At 45.8% G+C, this 13,602-nt stretch overlaps 1 protein-coding gene across 1 annotated transcript in view; it reads right to left on the bottom strand.

Annotated features, from left to right (window-relative positions):
- LOC147659362 (uncharacterized) overlaps window positions 1–10,905 on the bottom strand; it is a 264,922-nt gene extending 254,017 nt beyond the window's left edge. The window contains exon 1 of the mRNA XM_086951799.1: window positions 10,775–10,905. The gene's annotated coding sequence lies outside the window, so the exon portion shown is untranslated. The remainder of the gene's footprint in view (window positions 1–10,774) is intronic.
- Between the last annotated feature and the right edge of the window lie 2,697 nt (window positions 10,906–13,602).

Genomic DNA, 13,602 nt, shown 5'->3' with positions numbered 1-13,602 from the left:
GATTGGCAGTGTCCAATACCGAGCCCAGCAGTGAGTATTCAGGAGAGGGAAACGATCATGCACCTCTGAAACTTCCCTTATTGGTTTGCGAGGTTATACAGGATTCAGTTTCGCACATTGTTTTGTCCATGTGTTTGGAGAGCCAACAGGGGATGCATCAGGTGTTGGTAATGATTGATTCGGGTGCCACAGGCAATTTCATAGATAGCGGTCTGGTGTCCTTGTTGTCATTAAAACGCATAGCTAGAATACATCCCGAGGAAGTGTGGGCTGTGGATGGGAAACCATTAAAGTCAGGGTTGATCACTGAACAGACAGAAGAAGTATTGCTAACGGTTGAGGTACCAGAAGGGGAACATCAAGATAGTCTGATTTTGAACATAATTGAGGCTCCTCAATATGAGGTCATTTTGGGCATGCCCTGGCTTTCTTATCACAATCCTGATGTAGATTGGAAAGAGAAAACAATACGTTTCCAGTCAGAAGTATGTAAAACACATATGACACTGCGTGGGGTCACTCAAGCGGCTGGGTTGTCTACTCCTTATATAGTAGCTACTGCGGCTGAAAAAGAGGTGGTATTGCCCTCTGAGTATCACTCCTTTGGGGACGTATTTAGTGAACAATTGTTGGAGGGAGAATTTTTAGCCACACAGCTATCCAGGGACACACCTGTCACCTGCACAACATGACCCCTGTGTAGGCCCTGCTGTTTAGAGGTTACAGGCCTCAGTTACATTGCCCTGAGCACTGCCATTTTCTCTTAGCTTACGCAGAAGCAGAAAGCAAGTCTGACCCAAGATTCACCCAGCTGCTCTTGTCTGCAAGGACCCGCACCCCTACCAGGCCCCACCTCATTGTATATTTCTCACAAACAGCAGAAGTCAAGTTCCTCTATAAATCTTGCAACATACCCCACGTCCCCCACCTAAGCCATGAATAGAATAAGGGAAGTTCCCACCACAGCTACGTCAAGTCAGATAATGATCTGTTGCAAATGTCGTAAGCACAAAAAGTCTTACACAGTGAATCAAAGAGGAAAGGAAAGGTGAATGGAAATATATACAAGAAAGTGAAAACATTTCACAATCATATTGAAAAGAGACCAAAGAGAAAGTTTGAAGAAATTGAGTTGGTTGAACTGTGAAAGTTGGCATCTGTTTCATTAATTGGTGATGATATAAAATATCATCAAAGAGGGGATTGATGGAGCAAGAAGAATTTGCATGAAAAGCGACTTGCTTGTATTCAAGAACCTCAAATAACTCGTAATGTACTAACTAACATGTTTTGTCTATTAATATCGCATTACACAACACAAACGCTTTTATTAATATGGCTGCTGCTACGTGGGATTTTTTATTGCGCATGTGTCTGTCACACTCACATGACATGACGTACTCTATGCTTTGGAGGGAATCTTTCGCTTCTGCGCATTAGAGCTAATATGGCTGATTTGTATTCTCACATGCACGAAGCTTGCACTGCTGTTTTTGCTAAGCGGTTCGTTCTGCTTAACCCATAACGCAGTAGTTTAAATAAAATAATGGGAATAGAGTAGAGATACATGGTATACAGTGCATTAATTTATTCTGTGTTCTAAAACTGTTTCTTTTCCATTTCATGTTACACTCTGAAAACTGGCCTGACTTGTAACGCTGTACTGCATCTTTGTTGAAACTGCGACTGCGCAAAGTCTCAAGTCTCTGGAACAGTGAGCTTTAGACTGTAGCCAAGGAGCTGACTGTCTAGAAGATGCTCCTGGGAACATGAACTCATGAACTCAAATATTTACAAAGTTATAACAATCTATTTGCCAATAGAACATCCATTGTTGGGTGGAATAAAGATGTCATGAGAACCTAAATTTGATGGTCGGGAATGTAAATTTGAATATGAGACGGTAAAAGTCTCAATTTTGGTGTGGTGTGACGACCTCTCCTCCTCTTTGACCAATCGAAATTGGGGATTCTTACACTTGCAACATTGGGGAGTGGTGCACTGCCCTGGAAAATAGTATACCTTGAGTAGGCTTAGTTAGTTAATTTGTCCGACTTGTCCGAATAGCTGACCTGTCACTGACCCAACGCACTCAATAGGTGATCGAGAGCAGAGGTGCGGCGGAGCACTCTGTTAGACGATTCGCTGACCCAATCGGGGTCCGGGGGAAGCGGAGGTGCTGGGGAAGCACTTTGATGGTAAATTCGAGAACTCAATCGGGGTTCTGACTGTTAGCTGCAGAGAGGGAGTAGCGAAGGCATTGCAACTGAACTGCGGTGGTCCTGTCCTGATCCTAATCTGGTTTTCCTGTCCTGATTCTGAATCTGCATCTGATGGCAACTTCAATTTTTGGGGTTTTCTGTCCATTAACTGACCCGTGGCCAGGGTTGGTCTTCACACAATTCTAGGTAAATATAAATCTGTGTGGGTTCGTCATTGTATTGTTCCCTCCTCTTAACCCTTCCTACCATTAAAGCTTTGATTACATATGTTCCTTTTTCTTACCCTCCCTTCATGATCACTGTTGATTGCATTTTTATGTTCCTTTTTCTTACCCCCCCCTATTGCGAAATGCTTAATGACTGTTTAATTCATATCTTGCATAGTTACATTCGGATTTTCATTATTGAGAGTCTTTTGGAGTTCAATCTTTGGATCATGACCATTTAAGAAATTTAGATAAAGAGTTTGAACCTTTACCAAGTCTGTGGTTATTATATGAGTGCAAATGTTATTTTTGCTAGCTATCTTCAATCTAACACCCTGATCCAAGAGGTTTACAGGTACCAGCGACAAGGATTGGCAAGTCAATGGTGTAGAACCTAGTAGGTAAAAATAACTGGTAGTAGAGCGAGGGTTACCCGATTAAGTTATATGTTGTTATTGAATTATGGGCCCAGGCGAGTATTGGTAAGAAATATAGTCGGGTGACCTGCGCGCTCTTTCACTGTGTTTGAGCCTTTGGCAGCTTGGCACAAAAGAACCAGGCTTAACTTGCAAGCAATGCGAAAAGTATTTCTGCAGCACTTCAATCCGTAATAAAGTGAAAACAGAACACAAGCAAAATCCCAACCCAAATTAGGAAAATAAAGTACATTTTAATAAATAAATGAAAACCAAAATAACAAAAATCCAATCAATAAAACCTGAGATATGCAAATTTGAAGATTTGAATGAAAACAGTGGCAAAAAACACAAAGTGCCAAAAAAGTTCAGGCCAACTGCGATGGAGCACAGGCCGGCTACAAGGACCATGTAAGGCCCATTGAACAAAGCACATTAAATCCCGGCTGCAAAGTGAGGCAGAGTCCCGCGGCAAGGATGCGTCACAAAGCAGAGGCGTGTGAGGTCAGGGCAATGAGATGTGTCACGCAAGGGCAGTTCTGGGAAGTGATGTAAGGCGATGCAAAGTCCTTGCATGGAGAAGCCTAGCGCGACAACGGTTTTGATAGGGTGCTGTAGGCAATGCACAGTCCTTGCGTGGAGATGTGTTGCGCAGCTGCGGTTATGCGGGGCAGCGATGGGTTATGCATCAGTTCTGCTGGGGGGTTCCACGGCGCAGCGGAGGGTATGCATCTGTTCTGCTGATCCACAGATGAGATGGCAAAGCACTTTCAAGCCCACTTCCAAGGGTCCAGGACTGGGGGGGGCACTACTTGGGAGGGCAGGAATCACAGCTGGCAGAGTCCAGGTGCTAGGTTCAAGGTTGTTGGAGCCTCTTATGTCCCTGAAGCTCTAATCAGAAGGCCAGCCAAGTAGCCCTTGGAGTCACTCTGGAAACCTGGGTTGAGAGATGCAGTTAAAGCACTTCTCCCCCAGGCAGAGGGCAGAAGGTCAGCAATCCAGCAGGGCAGCAGTCCAGCAGAGTGGCAGTCCTTTCGGCAGCACGGCAGTCCTTCCTCCTGGCAGAGTTTTCCACAGGTCCTGATGTGTACTGAAGAGCTGGGGTATGAAGTCCACTATTTATCCTTGGTGCAAGCTTTGAAGTAAGAGAAGTTTCTTAAAGCTTCCATCCCCTGGGGTGTTTGGAATATCCTATCACCCAGTCCTGGCCTCATAGTCTGGGGTCCCAAAATGAATGAAGGGACTGAAGCGCAACCAGCTGTTCCAATAGGAGCGTTCTGGCACTAGTTGCAGGTCTAAGAAAGCAGAATGACTAGCAATCCCTGTTACTAAAACAGAGATAAAATGCACAACTCTTTCAAAAGAGGAGTTTTTAGATGGGCTTTGAACATAGCCTCTGATGACATCTTCCGAAGATAATCAGGAAGCAATTTTCACAGTCGAAGGTGCCAGAGAGGTAAAGGCCCTGCCTCCAGCTCTGGGTTTATATATTCTTGGGATACATAGAAGATTTTGGTGGGTAGACAGTACATTTCTGTGGGGTTGTTATCTTTTAAGCTTGTCTTGAATATAGGCCGGGCATGTCAAAATCACAGCCCCAAAAGTAAATAAAAGTGCTGTAAATGTTATTCTTTGGGTAATAGGAAGCCAGTGAAGTGTTTCCAGCCCCTTTCAGATTGAGGTGTGTTATGGAATATTCAGCACAAGGCGAGCTGCAGCGTTCTGCACCCGTTGTAATCTGTTTACAAGCCTTTGAGGGGCCCCAAATACCAAGCCATTTGCATAGTCCAGCCTAGAAGTAATTAGGACGTGAGCAATGCATTTATGTGTATTATCTGTAGAAATTTGCTAAATTTCCTAAGAAATGTCAGTAATGCAAAACATATAACAGAAAAAGACCTTGGGCCAGATGTAGGTAATCACATATTACAGATTCCTAAATACCGAATTTTACCGATTCTGTATTTAGGAAATCGGTAAATGTGATGTAGCTAATGATTCGGTAAATTTTACCGAATCGTTAAGAATCGGTAATTACCGAATCGGTAAGTCCCATTCATTCCTATGGGCCTGGAGGCACATATAATGAATGGGAATTACCGATTTGGTAATAGGGGGAAGACCTACAAGGGTGGCAGGGTGTCACATTGACACCCTGTTGTACCCCTGTATAGCGCATGGGTGCACATGTGCCACACATACATGCCCTAAGGGCATGCATGTCTGCCACATGACACTGTTAAAAATTGCAAAAAATTGCTTTTTTCACGGTTTATGATATTTACCACCAACTTGTAGCTGGTGGTAAATAACGAATCCTGAAATGAGAATAGCACTCATTTGAGGGCTCCCTACATTAAGGATTCGGTAATTCACCGAATTGGTATTTTAAGAATTCGGTAATTTACTGATTGCTTAAATTACCGATTTGGTAAATTACCGAATCCTTCAATTTGGCCTTCTACATCTGCAAAGCCTAATACCGGTCAGTAACGGCCGAAATTCGGTAATTCCAGCCGTTACCGACCGGTATTAGGCTACCTACATCTGGCCCTATGACTTGTGGTTTGAAAGAAAGTGACATATCAATTTTAACTCTCAAATTCTTAGCCACGGTGGTGGGGGCGGGGGTGTTTCCAGCTCTAATGGCCAAATTCGACATGCCCAGCGGTGAGGATGTGCCAAATACTAAGATCTTTGATTTAGTCGAGTTCAGGAAGAGGCAGCTCTTATGCCTTCATTCTGCCACTGCCACGAGACAGCCTTAAAGGTTGGCTATCACAAGTTGTCCAAGTCTTGAAAGGAAAACATTAATTGGGTATCGTCAGAGTACGATATGGCATTAAAACCCCAGGCTTGTGCCACAGTAGCAAGGGGCAATATGGATGTTAAATAAAGTGGGGCTAAAGATAGAGTCCTGTGGTACTCTGCAGTTTACCTCCTTTAAATTCTGAGGCGTAGGGGGATAGATGAACTGCGTGCTGTCTGCCCGCAATGATAAAATTTATCCAGTTTTAGACAATGATGCTATGCCAATTTCTTCCAGTTGCAACAGTAGCATTTCATGAGAAACCGCATCAAAGGTGGGCGACAGATCAAGCAAGACTAAAACAGTTATTTTTTTTAATAACTAGAGTCAAGCTCAGTTTTATTAAACTCTGTCACTTCTAGAAGAGCATATTAAGTAGTTAAGCCCGCATGAAAACTGGCCTGGGAGGGATGCAAACAATTATTCACGACAATAAATTTGGTGATTTGACCATTGATCCAGATTCTATCGACTAAATCTAAATCATTACCGTAGGAAGGGTCTATCAACTAAATCAAAATTATTACCGAAAGAAGTAACACATGTTTATTTTGAAAATACTGCAGCAATTGTCCCTGCCGATGAAATATGCCATAACATACTAAGCAGCGGGGACACGACCGCCTTCAATAAAGCAGTGTTGCGTCCCCCTTTTGCTTTAAACGAAAAAAATACTCTAAAAATAAATAACTTTCAAAGATGGAACTCATTTGCTGCCTGGAAACAATCACCAAGCTCAGGCTGCATTGCTGCTTTGGACGGGCTGTTAGGCCGCGTTGCTATGAGTGAACACCGCCTAAACAAGCATTTGCAATGCAATGGTCTCGGCTTTGTTAAAGTTAGAGCTATTGGCATTGCTCATGACATTATTTTTGTTTTTAAAACATATAAATAAATGGCATTGTCATTTACAATGCCAATAGCTTAATCTCTCGCAAATGCGAGATCTATTGCAATTGCACCCGCACACACAGAGCCACACAGAGAGCCACACAGAGAGCCACACGCACTCACCCACACACACAGAGCCACACACCTACACAGAGCCCAACACACACACACAGCCCAACACACACACACAGCCCAACACACACACACACACACAGCCCAAAACACACATACACACAGAGCTCTCTGCCCAGTAAGGCCCCAGGGAACAGAGGCAAGAAAAAAGATCACAAGCAGGAAAACGAGGCAAGAAAACACGATCACAAGCAGGGATGACACATTCATGGGAGTCGATTACTGAAGTCCCATTTGATATGTCTAACTTCACAAAAGTTGTACTTGCCAAGTTGGCAATGCCAACGAAGGCTTCTTCTGAGCTAGATGTGGCAATGACCACTTCATACGACTCATTTACTGAAAAGACAAGTTTATCAGTTACACTGGATATGCCTAACTTCACAAAATGTGTCCTTGCCACGTTGGCAATGCCAACGAAGACTTCTTAGGCGCTAGATGTGGTAATGACAACTTCATGGGAATAATTTACTAAAAAGACAAGTTTGTCAGAGTCAAACTGGATATGGCTAACTTCACAAAAGTTGTGCTTGCCGTTGGCAATGCCAACAAAGACTTCTTCGGAGCTAGATGTGGTAATGACAACTTCATGGGACAAATTTACTGAAAAGACAAGTTTGTCAGTTACACTGGATATGGCTAACTTCACAAAATGTGTGCTTGCCAAGTTGGCAATGCCAACAAAGACTCCTCGGAGCTAGATGTGATAATGACAACTTCATGTGAGTCAATTACTGAAAAGACAAGTTTGTCAGAGTCACACTGGATATGGCTAACTGCTCAAAAGTTGGGCTTGTCAACGAAGACATCTTTGGCGCCAGATGCAGAAACAACTATTTCCACGCTGATCGCCTGACAGACCCAGTAAGGACACCTCCATGAGTCAAACGCTGAACAATGACTTCATGGAGGTCAGACCCAGCACCAACTCAGCGAGTATGGCAGTCAAACTGGTACAACGACCAGCTCATCAGTTCATCCCCATGAAGTCGATTATCCCAAGTGTGTCATATTCAGTATCGTCGATAACTATCGTCACACTAACAGAGGCAAATATCCCAGAATCAGACCTAGTGGCGACGACGCAACTTCCAAACAAAACTTTCCACTTGTGTTATTTTTTTAAACTGGGAAAGTTTCACTTGCCAGGCAACTGACCTTCGTATCCGTCACGAGACCAGTTTTGAAATCAAATCTACCCAGACATCCAGACCAAACAGCGCCTGCATATACCGTTTTAACAACAGAACCAACTGCCCAACACCCACAGCGATGAAAAAAACATGTCATCTCATACTAACTGTACCTACCGCGATCTCTGACATAAGCAGGTCAGAGAAGACTTCAACGAAGCCAAAAATAAAAAAAATAAAAATAAATAGAAAGAGAGGAGTGGTGGAATAACAAGAAGGGTGCCCATAGTGCTGGCCCGGTTTGTGCTCACCATGTACTGCCCCGGCTGGTGCTGGTTGACGTCGAACGAGCTCCGGGAGCCTGATAACATCGTGGAACCTTTGTACCGGGGCTGGCAGGTTACTGAGTGCCGCTGCAGGGAGTGGGCGCCCCCCTCCCGTCAATGGTGCGTGCCGCCACCGCCGCCACTTGGATATAAAGGTTAATTTGTTCTGCTGCTGGAGGGACACTGCCGACCTGTGCCTGCTGCTGCCCGTGCTGCTGGCGTCTGCATCGCTGCCATGGATTATTTTGGTGGTAGCTTTTAAACTCTTTCTCAGGCATTCTACGGCACCCCCTCCTGGTGCTCGCTCCCACGCCACACACCTTGTAGCAGTGATGTGTCTGTGTATGTGCTTTCTGCAGAGCTGAGGGGGTGTTAATCTCACTCCCTGTTCAGTCTGCAGGAGGGAGGGAACTGTTCGACCAGCGATGATGATGTGGAGGGAGAGCCCACGTCTGCCAGTGGGAGAATGTTGTTGCGTAGCGCGCACCGCACACTGAAATGCCTCTGGGCGCTGTGGATGAAACAAGGTGCGAGTTTGATGAGAAATGCCCTGCACAAAGGCTGAGAGTGGGGCTGGTAGTGAAGACACGAAGCACGATAATAAGGAGAAAGGTATCCATATCACCCGTTGTCTGCTCACGCTGGCTGCACGCGCCAGTCGGCCCTCTGATTGGTTAATAATGAACACCAATGGTAGTGTTTATTTAGCAGTTGTCAACCAATCAGAGAGCCGCCTTGGGTGTGCAGGCAGCGTGATGGGGGGCGTGTTTCGGAATGAGGATGTCAGAGAGAGAAAGAACCTAAAAAAACACACCCCCGAATCCCAAAAAGACAGGGCTTAAATGAAAAGACGCCTGTCTTCTCCAATGGCTGGCCAGCATTCAGGAGGCCAGCCAATGGAGAAGAGGGGCGGGTTCAAGCCCCACTCTGAAAATCGTAAGATCTCCCCAGCGAGACTGCACAAGTGCAGCCTACGCAGGCCGAGACCTAAAAAGGAACAGCTCCAGTGACCGTCCTTCCATTATGTTGACTTTTTTCTCGCTCGGAGCCCATAGCAAAGGAAACAGCTCTCCACTCGAGAGTTGCAACGGTTGCACTGCACCCGAAGAGGGTATCGGAGGCATTGGCATACTGAAAAGTAAAATACCTGCATATTCCTAACCAACAAACCGTTAGTAGGTTTTGTGAGTAATCGTTGAACCCAAAGATTGCATTTCTAAGCTCATACCATGCTGGTTATGGATACCACCAACCCCCAAACACATGCAGTCCCTGAGGTCATGGGGGAATCCACAAAGAGCTTTACAGAGGAGGAACTCATGCCCTCGGTAAGGGAGACGGTGGAAGCCGGATTAAGAGGAAGAGGGGAACCTCTGTAGAGGAAAATGATTTTTCTCTCTCAACTGGAGATTCCAGTTCTACCTCTGAACCCCAGAGAGGGGGCAAGGTTTCCCAAAAGATGAAACATGTAGAGAAGGCGTTCAACCACGCCTACGGCACTGGTGGCCTCTGCACATGATAGAGAGTGAGGCTCTCAAAAGCACAAGAGAAGGAGGTCACCTTGTCAGGGCACAGAGAGGCATGATGGGAAGGAGTGACCTTCTTGACACAAAAGACTCAAGGGGCAGTCCAAACTCATCAGCGGAGAATATGGACTATGATGATATGGAAATGGATGAATTCATATTTGACCCCCAGGATATCTTGTGGAGCCTGGGTGAGAATTTAGATCAACCCTTTCCATCGCATGAGATTAAAGACCCCTTTGGGTTTGATATCTTTAACCCAGCTACAATTAAACACCCTCGTAGTGCGGAGTGGTGGCTAATGGAGCAGGTAACCAAGTACCTTACACACTGGGTACACTATCAGTTTACATAAATAAACCATTGTATATAGAAAGAGAAGAAACAGAAGGAAAATAATAATGAGAAGATATCTGTAACAATTTTTAGAAGCGTGTTTGTTATTGCAAAGTATTCATGAGAAACAATTCATGAAACACAAACGGTGTTCACGGACTTACACAAAACAAATGGTTACACATTTAATTCACACTGTAAAGAGAAAGTCAATGGCAGTGAGACAAAATACACAAAACAAATCCATCAAATGACAGGAACAAAAATGCAAGCTCGGCTCCTCTTTAACTTTGCCAAAGGAGGCGCTGACGGGGTTTCGCTCTCATGGATCCATCAGGGCAGAGGAGAGATGTTGACAGGGAGCAGCACAAGAGATGGGTGCAGTCTATATCAACAGTATGTATGGTGGGAATCCCTCAGGGTCAATGAAGCCGGACCATGGGCCCAAGAAAACACAGAAGGAAGAGCAGGTAAACCCACCGAGGCCCAGAGCCCGGCTCACTACTGACAGGAAGGCCCTCCTCCAAACTGCTGAGTGAATCTGACCCCATGCTGCAGCTCCGGCCACGACGCCACATCTACATGGCTCAGAGCCCTGCTCACCACTGACAGGAAGGCCCTCCCCCAAACACAGAAGGAAGAGCAGGTAAAACCCACCGGGGCCCAGAGCCCGGCTCACTACTGACAGGAAGGCCCTCCTCCAAACTGCTGAGTGAATCTGACCCCAGGCTGCAGCTCCGGCCACGACGCCACATCCCCCCCGTGGCGTGAACTCACCTTGAGTGAGGACCAGGGGCCACGAGGGGCCCCCGGGGGCTGATGACGGACCGCGGGCCCCGGAGCTTCTTGTACCGTCTAAGAGCAGAATTTACAACACAAGAAGAGTTAACTTCCGGGTTCCTGACGGCAGAGACAGCATCAGCACAGGGCGGTGCATTCAAAGAAGGAAGCCACTGCTTACTTCCGGGTCACTAACGGCAGAGCCAGCACCAGCAGCAGAGGGCGTTGCACACGAACGAGGTAGCCAATGTCTTGCTTCCGGGTCACTGATGGCAGAGCCACTAGCAGCAGGGGGCGGTGCATTCAAACAAGTAAGGCAGTGCCTTACTTCCGGGTCACCGACGGCAGAGCCAGCAGCAGAAGCCACACGTCCATCCTCCTGCAGACAAGGAAGGGTCCTATGTCTATCACAGCCCTGCCAAGTGCCACGCATCTCGGGTTAGACTAACACTTCTTTCATAATTTGTCCTCCACATCACCGCAAGGTGTGAGCATGTCACGGATTGTTTGGAAATAGACAGGGCTGCACAGGGTGGTCAATTTAAATATTGCAGCCGAGTATGTGCCTGCTGTTTCATGAGTCGTCTCAGTCTGCACTGGGCCCCTTTACCACACCAGAAGGGGTGGCTGAATGAGGCAACAGGTGGGTGTTTTTTTTTAATTTCCGGAGGACTGAATATTAAGTTATACCCCATGCCTGGTGTGATTCTCTCTGCCTCTTGCATCTGGCCCTTTCGTTAGTTGGTACAGAAAACATAGGTCCTAGACAATATACTTCATACTAATTTTCAATAAGAAAGTCTCTCGCCGCTAAACCACAGCGGTTGTCAAGGGATTTACCCCTTTCCTGGGACGTTTTGATTACGGCCAGTTTTGATATTGACTCTGACATTGTGGATTATGGCACACCATTGACGGGTTGCCCACCCTATCGCTGGGGGCGCAGCATCCTTGAACTTAGGTTCACTGTGATTTGACCAAAGAAAAATAACGACTAAGACTTGAATGACATTAGAGGCAGGCCTGCTAACCTAAGGTCTTTGACCTTAGCAGATATTATACATTGTAGAAAATATTGTTTTTTCAATTATTTCTGATTCTCTTCCTTTCAAGTGAGCACCAACTCTTCACTTTTCTTCTCACTTCCTGGTAGTAACCCCCTCTTCTTTAAGTTAATTGTATGCTCTGAATTCAACTATGGATAATTGAATATGAATACATTAAATGTTGTTTCGGCATAATTATATCAGTGGGTACTGTTTCATTTAGAATGTATTTTGGCTGTGTTTTTCCTTTTCTATTTTAGGATTTAATCATTTATGAAAAAGAAACGTGATTAACGTTGATTCGAATACGTAATAATATTGTCTAGAACCTATTGTTTTCTGTACCAATTGATACCCAGTTCCTTTGACATTTTTTTAGGTCACCCCATTTATAATAATGGTCCTCTCATTAGTTGAGTATGATTTTGTTATGAACATGCCTTACAGAGATAAGGTCGATTATGATGACGGACTTGCGTCCGTCCGCCACCACTGAGTATGAGGGACCGTCCGCATGGGCAGCGGCGGTCCCTCCATGGCAATTAGGATGTGACCGCCACCCTGGCGGTCACATCACGTATTTTTTACATTGCGGCGGGTGCTGCTTGAAGCAGCACCCGCCGCAATGTAAAAAATGACAACAGTGCATTTGCATGCACAAAGCGGCAGGCAACGCGCGGTGCCTGCCGCTTCGTGCACGTAAATGCAGGGGGTACCATAGGTACCCCCCATGTGCACCCACCACCCCCCCACTCAACCTGGGGGCCCGCAACAGGCCCCCAAAGAAATCACTGTATGCCTTTCCACGGCAGAGAATCCGCCGCAGAAAGGCATCTGTTGACCCCCATCCTAATATGGCTGGCGGTGTCTAATAGACACCGCCAGCCACGTTAGAGCTTTTCCGCCGCGGTCCGAAGGCACCGCGGCGGAAAAGCTTGCGACCGATTTTGAGACCCACTGCCATCCTAATTTAGCAGTGGGTCTTTTGTGCCTCCCCAGCGGTTTTCCCGCATCCTCCGGGCCGGCGGTGTCATCCGCCGGCCCAGAGGATGCGGGAAAACCGCGATCCTAATCGGCCCCTTAATGTGGACCCCACCTACACAGCAGGTGAAGTCAATTTCTTATTCTCTCATTTTATCACATTACAGTGACATACCTGTTTTGTTCTGCTTCAGATGAAGTGTCTCACACAGTGTTACACATTAAGGCTTGAAATATCACATATACACACGCTAAAACATGAAAATGTCACACATAAGCAAACTGAAAACTTTGCAGCTATGCTGGCAGTGTAGTCATGTTCAGACCCTCAGAGACAGCACCTCAGACACCCACTCCGCCTCTAGGAAGAGGAGCAAGACTTGAAATGGTTGCACACCTTCCTATTCAGGTGAACGGAGAAAGTGCATAAAAACGGATGGGAACTGTGATATTGAATTCAATGGGATGGGGTCAAAGAGATGGCTCAAATGGAGTGACCAGATGGCTGCATGTCCCTGTGGAGTCAGCAGACTGAGAATGGCAAACGAGCAGGACACACCTGTGCGGGTAACGAACTGTAACTGTTTTCGCATCACAGGGGCAGCTCTATTTAATCTCATAATACATGACATTGCATTTTCATGTCATTTTTTTTTTAGAGTTTTATATAGTACAAATAAGACCCGAGACATTGGGTATCAGAACGCTTTACATAGCACCAGTTTTGTTATATGAGGACACATTTATTTTTGTTAGGCACAGGGAGGGTGATTTGCCCAGAATCACAGGATGTTGAGC

Source organism: Lissotriton vulgaris, unplaced genomic scaffold (genome assembly GCF_964263255.1).
Source record: "Lissotriton vulgaris unplaced genomic scaffold, aLisVul1.2 SCAFFOLD_2017, whole genome shotgun sequence".
In the NCBI taxonomy this organism is placed as follows: Eukaryota; Metazoa; Chordata; class Amphibia; order Caudata; family Salamandridae; genus Lissotriton; species Lissotriton vulgaris.
Note: the sequence above shows the minus strand (reverse complement) of the source record. Positions and strands in the feature narration are given on the sequence as shown.